The sequence below is a fragment of the Leptopilina heterotoma genome, unplaced genomic scaffold (genome assembly GCF_015476425.1).
Source record: "Leptopilina heterotoma isolate Lh14 unplaced genomic scaffold, ASM1547642v1 Lhet_62, whole genome shotgun sequence".
NCBI lineage: Eukaryota > Metazoa > Arthropoda > Insecta > Hymenoptera > Figitidae > Leptopilina > Leptopilina heterotoma.
The window spans coordinates 163,804-176,542 of record NW_025111146.1 but is presented as its reverse complement, the minus strand read 5'-3'; positions in this window follow the sequence as shown (position 1 = coordinate 176,542).

The following is a 12,739-nucleotide window of genomic DNA, read 5'->3' as shown; positions in this document are numbered from 1 at the left end:
CGTGAGTCGGTATTTTCGTACTTAAACCCTTACACCCACAAACGTTTAAACCCCAATCTAACACCACACTGATCGTAGCCATACGGGAATTAATTTTCCTTGCTTGTCTCAATGCGTGAGGTGGACGAAAGGGACGACCGTTTTTGGGGTTAATGGGTCTGACGTCATAGAGAATTTGCCACTTTGACAGAGTCGGGCGGGATTTGTTTCCTGTTTCTGTGCACTGTGCGAGAGGCAGAATCTCAAAGCGACGCGACAGTAGTATGATAATTGTGTAAACTATACTTTCACTGCACTATACGCATTTAATTTTTGACAAATCTGAATTTTATTATTAACAATAATTAATCAAATTTGAACTTTTAAACTTTGGTTAAATTCAAACTTCCCTTAGAAGTGAACCATTAACCAGCATCTAATTACAAATTTATTAATTAATTATTTGTAATTGCACATTTCCAACACTAGAAATGTCAGCAAACCATCCTAACCTTCAAGTTTGTTAACGTTCGTGTGTTTAAATTCCTCCTCGACTTGACGCTTGCTAAGCTAACCTCAAATTTGGTCTGCTTCTGAGATTCAAGGCATCCTCGCAAATCTCGATAGTACCCCGTCGACTATCGATTATCGACTATCGATTATCGAACATCGAGAGATCGATATATTGCTGACGTCACGGTTTAACGCCGGCTACGGAGAAGCTGCCTTCCCCTAAGGCCCAGCTACTCTGACGTCACTGTCGCACTACGAAGGTGCTACATAAGTATCGAACGCCGAGGCGTTATTTATTTTCTCCCGATACGAAATATCAATCCGTTCTTTGCCCGGTCCCTTCCCTTCACACGGTGACCGGTAACAAAACGAGAGAAATAGTTTTAAAACTAATTTGAAAAACTTATAAATATTAATTAAAGTTAATTTTTTGCCGTCATGTTCCTCACCGGTTGAAGTTTTAATCGTTTTAAGGATTTTAATTAAATTATTTTTGGTTTTTTGACAAAGAAGTTCTTTTTAATAATTTTATTTATTAAATATACCTCGTACATAAAGTAGCCCCAGTTGACGGCAGTATTATTCAATGCATAGGGTAGTCAGCTCCATGGCAGCCAATTTTCGAAAATTTGTTATAATTTTTTTATAATTATAGCTGTAGTAAAACCGTTCAAATTATAATTTTTGAATCAAGTGGGGTATACATTAATTAACTCTTTCAGAATTTTAAAGTAAATAAGTTAAGTAAGTAATTCTGTTGTCAAATATATTTTATTTACACTGGAGTCTTGGTTATACGGAATGTGATGGCGCTGAAACAGGGTGAGGGGTGAAGGGAAGGGTCGTGCTTGACTCGATGATGTCAGTAGCGTATCTATTACTAGTTCCTTTTTTTCCCTTGATATAACCTAACCTCAAAATTTTTAGTGAGCTATTGGACAATATTGATTAATTACTTTATTTGTCTAAAAATGTAATTTAATAAATCCAAATTATCAATTTTACACTATATTAATAAATTCTAAAGATATGAAAAAAATTAAAACAATTTTTTGACCAAGTCAATTCTTATAAATAATTATTTTAAACAGATGAGTTTTAACTGAAGTAAATAATTATAACATTATTTAATTTGTCATATAAAAAGAAAATTTATTAATTTTTTGCTAATAAAAAATTTTTATAACAATAAACTGCAGCACAACTAACACACTTATCTTATCGTTAGTATAGGTATGTAATATCATTATTTACTTCGTCAAAAATATTTTATAAAATTTATTAAATTTTTGTTCCGAAAACTGTTTATAACAATAATTGTTTTAAAGAACTATGTTTGTTAAGGAGGAATGGGACATAGAATATGACAAAAAGTTAATGACGTTTAGAGAAAATTTCTATTTTGAAATTAACGCTATGTAGAAAAGTTTAAATATTAAGAAACAAAGATGGCAACTAATTGTGACTGAAAAACATTAATTAATGTATGATAATTCGTAACGTGGCGTTACGAATTTTCCCGCGTCTGCTGCGAATCGGGCGATTGAACCCGGAAACGGCGGAAGGGCCTCGAGGGTGTCAATCGCCAGATTCACGGACAGACGCGACACTTGTTGTATCTCTCCCTAGAGCATCTTTTCACGTTCCTTTCTGTGTTTCGCCAAAAGCCGTTTTCCCCATCTGCGATTTGTGTTGTTTTTGGTTTGTGATCTCTCATCACCGACACACCGAGTAAGTTTTATAAATAAACCATTATATTAAGATAATTGTTTATCTGTTTTTTCTCTCCTTTCCCACCTTTTCCCACATAATTTAATTGGAAATCCGGGCAACCAATTATAACTTTTAGAAGTGACTTTACTAAGATGTAACCTAAGAAAATGAAAAAAATTAAAAAATAAGTTCTAATTAATTAGTAAATGTGATGCACATACACTTGAAAAATATTTCATTCGTAAAATTATAGCACATAATGAGGTATTACAATTTTTTATTAATGTAATTATTTATTTATTAATGGTTTTAATCAGCTAAAAAACGTGACAACGTTATAAACAAATATCTTCGTATTTCAATCGTTGGTACCACTGTCATGATGGAAATAGTTGTGAGAGTGAGTGAGAGAGACATTGTACTGATGCGTATCTATGAATGAATAAATAGTTATCTTCTTTATCAACAATAATTTTTTGTTTACAACGTTGCCACGTTTTTATGTGCAAATGACAAAAATCTTGTGTTTTTCTACTTTTTAAATTATTTTCTTTGTTATTTAGTGAGAAAGTACATAAAAGTTTAATTATTTATTGAAGCTGACATATTGAACTTCAATATATATTTGAGACAAAAAAGTTGACATCTGGAAATATCATTTTTATGTTTGATAAGAACCGAGTATTTGAATTCTCCATAAGAGACAATGTTAAATTAATAAATTTATAACTTTTAAACTATTCAGACAAAAATTTTCAAACTCTGTGAGCTGTTTTATAATATTATTAGAAACTCATCCCCAAAATTTAAAGAGTTTCTGACATTTTTTAATGTGTGTCCCATTCCTCCTTAAGCTTTTATTCCAGAGCTATACTAATAAACTTCTGATTTCATAGAAATCGAAGATCTAGGGGACAACTTTAATTTTTTTAGCATGAAGCTACCCAGATTAAAATTAAAAGTACAATTATTATTTAAACAATTTTTAAACAAATTATTATTATTCTTATTTTTGTTTAATTTATAATTTCATTTTTAATGTAAATCGGGATTTGAAAAAGTTTTGTACTTACTCTGTAGGTAGGGGAGAGTGGGTCAAAATGGGGTAGGCGGGTCAAATGGGGTACCTCTGTTTTTCCATGATAGGTACTTTTAATTTTTTTTCCCTCGACATATATCATTCATGTTGATAAGAAACTGTTATTAATTATGAAGACACTCCAAAGAAATTTCTTTTTTTGAAAGTTATACAACTTTTAAGTTTTAAGCAAAAAAAATATGAATTTTTTTCAAAATTAAAGTGCTCTCCAAACTTTTTGGGATAATGCATTTAATTTGGCAAGTGTGGGATCTTTTTCAGTACTTATTCTAGAGTAATTTTCAATAGAATAGATTGTTTAATTGTTTACAATAACTTGTAAACATTGCATTTTGTTTTAATATGCAGTCTGGGGCAGAATGGGGTACCTAAGTGTGGGGCATGCCGGAAGCTACGCCGTTTCATTAAAACTATTTAAAAACATTATATTATGCATATTTAAAGGTTTCCTGCAGAAGAATCGATATTTTTGCTTTGAGGCATTTATACTATCGATGTTTCATTATCGATATATCGATATTTTGCAATATCCATGTTTTTTTTGTTAAATTCTAATAAATATTACTTGTTTTTTCATAGTAATAAAGAATCCTACTTTTTGTTTGTATTTATAATCTCATACAACAAGAATTTAATGAATTTTGAAAAAATATTCCATGTTTTGTATAGTTATTTGATGCCACCCCATTTTGCCCCACGGGTGGGGCAAAATGGGATTTTAGCACTTTCTTAGAAAATACGATATAAGTTCTTTCAAAAATTTTTTTCTCCGCTATAATCATAATTTCCTCAAAGCTAAGTGTACAAAGAAGAATTCTGAAGTTTAGCTGAATCGATTTATTCGTTTGGTTCTCTGTAAACAGCCAATTTCAAAAAGGTACCCCATTTTGCCCCACTCTCCCCTACAATATGTAAAAAGTTAGTAATTAACATTAACAATAATAATTTGTTTAAACATAATATAAATTTAAAAAATGCACAGTATTCTTACAAATTTATAGCCTGACATTCTCTAAAAAGAAAAATTAAATTCGGTTAAAATTTACGAATTATAGGTGATTTTGAACATTATTTTGTATGTAGAGTATAGCCTTGAAAATGCGCTTTTAACGGTTGCGCGGAAGGACAAAAAATTCAATATCTCCTAAAGTTTCAGACCCTCCATCAATTTTTTTTTATCCCACATGCACAAAAATGGCGCGTTTAGATAGCTGACGACAGGGTGTAAAGTCACTTATTTGTTCGACCATATGAAAATGGCATCCATTTTCTCCCATGTGCAAAAGTAACAGCTGATCCCATGCGTTATTTTTGCCCTTGGGAGAAAACGGTCGCCATTTTCGTATAAGTCCAACAAGTGACTGACTTTTGTTCCCTGTCGTCTGCTATCTGAAATCGCCACTTTTGTGCATTAGGAATAAAAAATATCATAAGTAACATGGGAACCCCAGTAGCACGTAATGTTGGGAACATTCCAGCAACATTAAGGCAATATTGGTAATGTTAAGGCTGTGTTCTCAATATTGCTGTAATATTACGTGCTACTGGGGAATAAAGGCATCCCAATTTGTTTACGATGATTTTCGTGACACTCGTTCCGGTCCACAGTGGGACAGAATCACTAAATCCTGGTCAAAATATGAAAACGTGTTTCAAATCAATTGTAACTTATTACTCGGGGGTTTTTAGGGTCTCTGATTACGAATCTGCCATTAGTTTTTCAAAATTCAAAATGGCGGATCTAATATGGCGGACAACAAAATAAAGAAATTGATTGAATTGACTTGAAACTGAATACTTGGGGGTTTTTGAGGTCGCTGATTACAAATCTGACATTATTTTTCTAAAATTCAAAATAGCGGATCCAATATGGCGGACGACAAAATAAAAAATTGATCAGATTGACCTGAAACTGAATACTCGGGGATTTTCAGGGCTGCTGATTACGAAACTGAAATCAGTTTTTAAAAATTTAAAATGGCTGATACAATATAGCGGACGACAAAATAAAAAATGAATTGAATTGGCTTGAAAGTTACTAAAGGGTTTTAGTATTACGTAGCTGCATGCAACGACGCGTCTCGTATATAATCTAGTATATAAAAAATTAAATTAAAAAATATAATGTATAAAAATGTTTAAAAAATAAAAAAATGGAATGTAAAATCCTATGGCAGCCTCCTCGTAGTAACTTCTGGGGTCGTTAACCCCTTGGCTGTCAACAAGATTTCCACTGTTTGGGCCAAAAGTGTGTTGAAAAAATTTTTAAAGGATTTTTATGAGACTTGGTACCCTAAGGTTTCTGGGCTCGCTGATTACGAATCTGACATTAGTTTTTCGAAATTCAAAATGGCGGATCCAAGATGACGGAAATTTTTTCAAAATTCGTCGAATTTGCTTGACACTTGTTATTCGGGGGTTTTAAGGGTCACTGATTACGAATCTAACATTAGTTTTCCAAAATTCAAAATGTCGGATCCAATATGTCGGACAACGAAATAAAAAAAAAATTGGACAAGTGCGAGTTGTACTCGCACTGCAATGGCGGGTTCCGTACACAAATATTAAAACAGTACTTGCAACATTTATCGGTAATTGGTAGAATTAAAATAAACAATTAAAAAAATATATTAAAATCATTTGATAAAAAAGAATAACTAAAAAAATTAAAGTATTGTATATATCTCATATTGTAAACAATAATAATAAGCAGAGGAACTATAATTTTGAAAATTTTGTTCCTCTGCTTATTATTGTTTACAATATTAGATATACAATACTTTAATTTTTTTAGTTATTTCTTCTTATCAAATGATTTTAATATATTTTTTTAATTGTTTATTTTAATTCTACTAATTACCGATAAATGTTGCAAGTATTGTTTTAATATTTGTGTACGAAACCCGCCATTGCAGTGCGAGTACAACTCGCACTTGTCCAATTTTTTTTTATTTTTACTTAAGAAATTAAAGTCAGAAAACAATCTCTCATTCATTCTCTTAAAATTTCACTCTTCCTTAAAATATTTAATGCCACGTGTTTAAACTAAAAAAAATTAAAAAAAAATTTTTTTTTTCAAAAGTTTCTTAAATAAATTTTTTGTCGTCAGACTGTAATAATACACCAGGATACCAATTTCCAGCTCATTAGGTCAAATAATGTAAAAGTTAGGGAAAAAAAATTTTTTTTAAAAATTTTTTAGTTTTTCCTTGACAACGCTATGGCCATCATTACATATCAAGTTCTCTATATTTTTCCTGTAATATTCGAGTAAAAATACACCAGCATGCAAAATATCAGCTCTCCATGTCGAATAGTTTAGAAGTTAAGGGGGGGAATTGTCACTTTTTATGCATTTTTGGCCAAAAATCTTGTTATTTCCTTGACAACGCTATGCCCATCACGTCTAATCACATTCACTATATTTTTCCTGTAATCTACGAGTGAAAATACATATCTGGACCAAATTTGAGCTCTTTAGGTCAAATAGTTTAGCCGCTAGGGGGGGGACACGATTTGGCTACGGACAACAGAGTCTCACCAATAGAGTTCCGCCGATACACCGTAGGTGTACGGAACCCTAAAAATTGATCAGATTGGCTTGAAAATAAATACTTGAGGATTTTCAGGGTCGCTGATTACGAATCTGAAATCAGTTTTTCAAAATTTAAAATATCTGGTTCAATATGGCAGAAAATTTTTTAAAATTTATTGAATTTGTTTGAAACTGGTTAATCTGACATCAGTATGATAATTTTTGGTGAAATCAAATTTCGATAAATACCCTGAAAAAATAATGACAGATTCGTAATCAGCGACCCTAAAAACCCCCGAGTATTCAGTTTCAAGACATTATAATTAATTTTTTATTTTGTCGTCCGACATATTGGATCCGCCATTTTGAATTTTGAAAAACTGATGTCAGATTCGTAATCAGCGACCCCAGAAACATAAGGGTACCAAGTTTTAAGTCAATGTAATTAATTTTTTATTTTGTTGTCCGCCATATTGGATCCACCATTTTGAATTTTGGAAAACGAATGTCATATTCGTAGTCAAAAACCCTAAAAACCCCCGAGTAACCGTTTTCAGGAACATTTAAGAAGTTTTTAATCACCTTTTTTAAGTTGCGCATATATGCGTCATTAACCACTTTTGGCCAGTATAGTTTTGCGCATATATGCGTCAGCGACAGTCAACGAGTTAATTTAAAAAATTTAATAAACAATAAAAATTAAATTCACCAGCTAATGTCAGGGTATTTAACGAAATTTGATTTTACCAAAAATTATCATACTGATGTCAGGTTAACCAGTTTCAAACAAATTCAATAAATTTAAAAAATTTCCGCCATATTGAATCAGCTATTTTGAATTTTAAAAAACTGATTTCAGATTCGTAATCAGCTACCCTGAAAATCCCCGAGTATTCAGTTTCAAGTCAATCTGATTATTTATTTCGTTGTCCGCCATATTGGATCCGCCATTTTGAATTATGGAAAACTAATGTCAGAATCGTTATAAGCGATCCTGAAAACCCCCAAGTAACCATTTTCAAGCGAATTTGACAAATTAAAAAAAATTTCCGACAAATTGAATCTCCATTTTGAATTTTTAAAAACTAATGTCAAATTCGTAATCAGCGATCCTAAAAACCCCCGAGTATTCAGTTGCAAGCCATAATAATTAATTTTTTTTTATTTTGTCGTCCACCATATTGGATCCGCCCTTTTGAATTTTGGAAAGCTAATATTAGATTCGTAATCAGCGACCCTTAAAACCCCCGAGTAACCAATTTCAAGCAAATTCGATGAATTTTGAAAAAAAATTCCGCCATTTTGAATTTCGAAAAACTGATCTGAGATTTGTAATCAACTACCCCAGAAACATTAGGGTACCAAGTTTGATAAAAATCCATTAAAAAAATTTTCAACACACTTTTGGCCCAAACAGTGGGGATCTCGTTGACAGCCAAGGGGTTAAGATATCATACATTAATATAGAAAAAAATCAGTGAGAGAAGCAGGCGCAATGCGCCTACATCTTAGGGTTTCGTGGCCGAAAATGACAAAGAAAAAATAATAAAATCAATCAAAAACTCCACATAATGATTCCAATAACAAGCGTTGCTATGACAACCATTACCATAGCGACTGTAAACATAGCAAGCAGTTCCATAGCAACCGTTGCTATGGAAACAAATACCATGGCAACGGTTGTTATGGCAATCACTACCATAGCAACATTTTCCATGACAACGGTTGTTATGACAACCATTACGATAGCAACGGTTGCTATGGAAACCGTTGTTATGGCAACCATCACCATAGCAACGGTTGCCATAGCAACAGTTGCTAGGGAAAACTACGGATGGACACCAGAGTCACGCTATAAGGGTTTCGGTCCTTGGCCACGAAACCCTAAAATACCTTACTCCCCCTTTAACATGTATTTGTTTTTAATTTTAATATAATTTTTTAAATATTTTGGAGCCATTTTGAATCCGTTATTTTATTTTTCAAATTTTTTATTTCAGATTCGTACCCTGCGACCCCAAAATCTCCTTAACAAGTATTTTTTTTAAATTTTAATAAATTTTTCTAATAAATTGTCGCCATTTTGGATCCGCCATTTTGTTTGTTTTTAATTTTTGATTTCATATTTGTAATCTGCGACCCTAAAAACTCCTGAGTAATAAGTTTAATTTGATTTTAAAACCGCTTTTAGATTTTAACCCTTTCACGCCCATGGGACATATACGTCCCACCTACAAAATCCTCAATATCTTTGAAGAAACTTAATATTTTTGAGTTTAATTTAGTGCGTTCTCTTCAGGAAGAATAGGGCTTTAAAAATAAGTAACCTAGATCATGTTAAAAAATTCGTATTGTTTAAAAAAATTCATAAATTATTGTTAAAAATCATGAATTTTTAAAATATTTTAAAATCGCCTAAAAATTGTTACTCGGGGGTTTTCGGGGTCGCTGATTACGAATCCGGTGCTAGTTTTTCAAAATTCAAAATGGCGGATCTAATATGGCGGACGACAAATGTAAAAATTAAACGGATTAGCATGAAACTTGTTACTCGGGGGTTACTAGGGTCGCTGAATACGAGTCCGGTGTTATATCTTTAAAATTCAAAATGGCGGATCCAATATGGCGGGCGTTATTTTTAAAATCGTTTAGTTTCACTAGAAACTTGTTACTCGGGTGTTTTCGGGGTCGCTGATTACGAATCCAGTGTTATATTTTTAAAATTTAAAATGGCGGATCCAAGATGGTGGACGATTTTTTTAAAACATTTTAATTTCACCTGAAACTTGTTACTCGGGGGATTTCTGAGTCGCTGATTACTAATTAAGTGTTAATTTTTAAAAATTCAAAATGTCGGATCCTACACGGCGGACGACAAATGTAAAAATTGTTTGGATTAGAGGGAAACTTGTCACTCAAGGGTTTTTATGGTCTCTTATCACGAAATTGTAGTTTATTTTAAAATTGCGATTGTGTATTTATTTATTTATTTCTGTCAGTAGATGGACTTGTTTCTTTCTACTCTCACTGGATTCGTAATCAGTGACCCCGAAACCCGAAAATCTCAGGAACCCATTAATATTTTTTTCTGTTCTTGATCTCTATTTAAAGCTTAGATTACAAGGAATAGTCTGTGAAAGTAACAATTTTTTTCATCAACTTTTCTAAATTTTGCCAGGAATCAAAGTCAGGGTAAGAAATTTAAAAAAAAATAGAATTATTTTGTTATACATATAACATGATATCTTGCTTCCTATTTATGCAATACAAATGAAAATAGTGTCATTTCATTGGAAATTCAGTAAGCTTTTCAATGCAATTTATAAAAAGCATCTAGCTTCATTTTTGACGGAGTTACCACAGTTTTTGTGCGGGTGTTTTTTAATAGCTCGAGGTGTTAGCGGTCGCACAATTTCCGCCGGTAGTGTAACTTTAAAAATATTATTATCAACTTGAAGAGCAATAAAATACTTTTCGATAGACCAATTTTTGAACCTGATTCGGTCAGAAATTATGAAATTATTGGTATTTGAAAAATAAAAAATTGTGGAAAACATCATTTTTTAACATTCTTGTTTATTAAGTTTTATTTATTTATTCAAAAAGCATACGGACAAATAAATGCCCAATCGTACAAAGTACTAAAGTATACATAATTCTAAATATTGTATAAAATCAAATTATCTGGCTGCATCATAATCATTGTTACCATCAAATACAGTTTTTCGCAAATCCACTATGAATTTATTTAGTGAGACACCAAAAAAGTCAATATTAGAATTATAGTGATTGGTCAGCTTACGCAATCTATTTACCACAGAATTGCCCTGATAATCATTTCTAATAATAGGAATCAGAAATAATTGCGAATGTCTACTTGGTCTAGGAGGCACATAGAATCCGAAGAGACTCAACAAATTTGAACAATTGATTACACCATTTAGAACTTTAAACATAAATAATAAATCTGCGTATAAAAATCGCTGAGATAACAAAGGAACATTAAACATAGCCCTCAAAGTTGTATAATCATGATTATAATAGTTAAATGGTACATTATTTTGTTTAGCCATAAAACGAAGAAATCTATTTTGTACACGTTCAGTACTATCAATAAGATAATCCTGATAAGGCCTCCACAACGTTGACGCAAATTCTAGAATAGGCCTTACAAGCGCAAAATACAATATTCTCAATACTCTAATGTTACGGAAGTTTCTAGCATTTCTAATGACAAAGCCCAAAACCCTTGTAGCTTTATTAATTACATTCATAATGTGGTCAGTGAAAGAAAATGAGTTATTAATCTGTATTCCAAGGTCACACACCGTTAACACTCTTGAAAATACAATACCATCGATAATATAATTCTGCTTTAAGGGTGTCAAAGAGGTAGAAAATGTTATAACTTTACATTTATTCAAATTTAAAAATAGTTTATTCTTCTTACACCAAAATTGTAACTGATTTAAATCATATTGCAACTGCATGTAATCACTTTCATTAGTTATTGACAAATATAATTTTAAATCGTCCGCAAACAACAGAAACTGACTAAATTTAAAAACAAAATTTATATCATTTATAAACAGAACAAATAGTAACGGCCCCAAGTTTAAACCCTGAGGGACTCCAGAAGTTTGGAAAAAAACATCAGAGTATTCATGCTCAACTCGGACCACTAGCGTTCTATCTTTAAGATAACTTGCAATCCATTCAATTAAATTTTCTGAGAAACCAAGGGCTCTGAGCTTCACCAGTAGAATGCCATGATCTACCTTGTCAAACGCTTTGGCAAAATCAGTATAAACAACATCAACTTGTGACCCCCTATCTAAACTCTCAAGTACATAAGTTGAAAAAATCGTTAGATTTGATAAAACCGATCTACGTCTCATGAAACCGTGCTGCTCATCAACAATTAATGACTCTACCTGTACATATAGTTCATCATGAACTATACTCTCAAATATTTTTGCAATAGTACTCAACAAGGTTATTGGACGATAATTGGTCACATCTTTTTTACTTCCGTCTTTATGCACTGGAACAACAATACCACGTTTCCATATGTTCGGAAAGATACCACAAGAAAGAGACCAATTAAATAAAATGTAAAGTGGTTCAACAAATGATAAGCAGCACGACTTCAAGAGAGAAGGGGAAATTTCGTCAGGTCCTGCCCCTTTATTAATATCTAATGACTTTAGTTTAGTTAAAATTATATCTCTTGAGATGTGGCTAATTGTTATAAATTTTCCTTTATTTTTACTAAAGTCGCTATCTTCAATGTTAGAAGAAGGAAAAGTGTATAACGAACTAAAATATGACTTAAAAAAATTTGCAATTTCTACATTGGTATTCACTGTATTTTGACCATATAACATTTCATTCGGAATTCTAGACGTTCCCTGCAACCTGTTTACAAAATTCCAAAAACATTTGGGATTAGAAGTAAATGATTTCTCAAGACTAGACATATAATTATTGTAACATTGTTTTGATTTAATCTTACATTCCATTCGAAGATGAGAAAATTGCGAATAATCAGCACTCAAATTAGTACGCTTATAATTCAAGTGCGCTGCTTTTTTTAATGACACTAATCGCTTTAGTTCATTAGTGAACCATGACGGGTAGTTAGTAGATCGAGGGATTTTTATTGGTACAAATTGTTCAAAAGCAAAAGCAATATGATCATAAAATGATGAAACTGCATCGTCAATATTAAACAAATTCAAAACATTATTCCAGTTAATATTCATTAAATAGGTATTTAATCCTGCAAGATCGGCACGATTAAAATTATATACACCAAGTAGTCTGTCATTATTATTATTAATATCGTTATTTTCAGTCATAACAGGAGTATCAATAGTAAATAACAATGGAGGGTGATA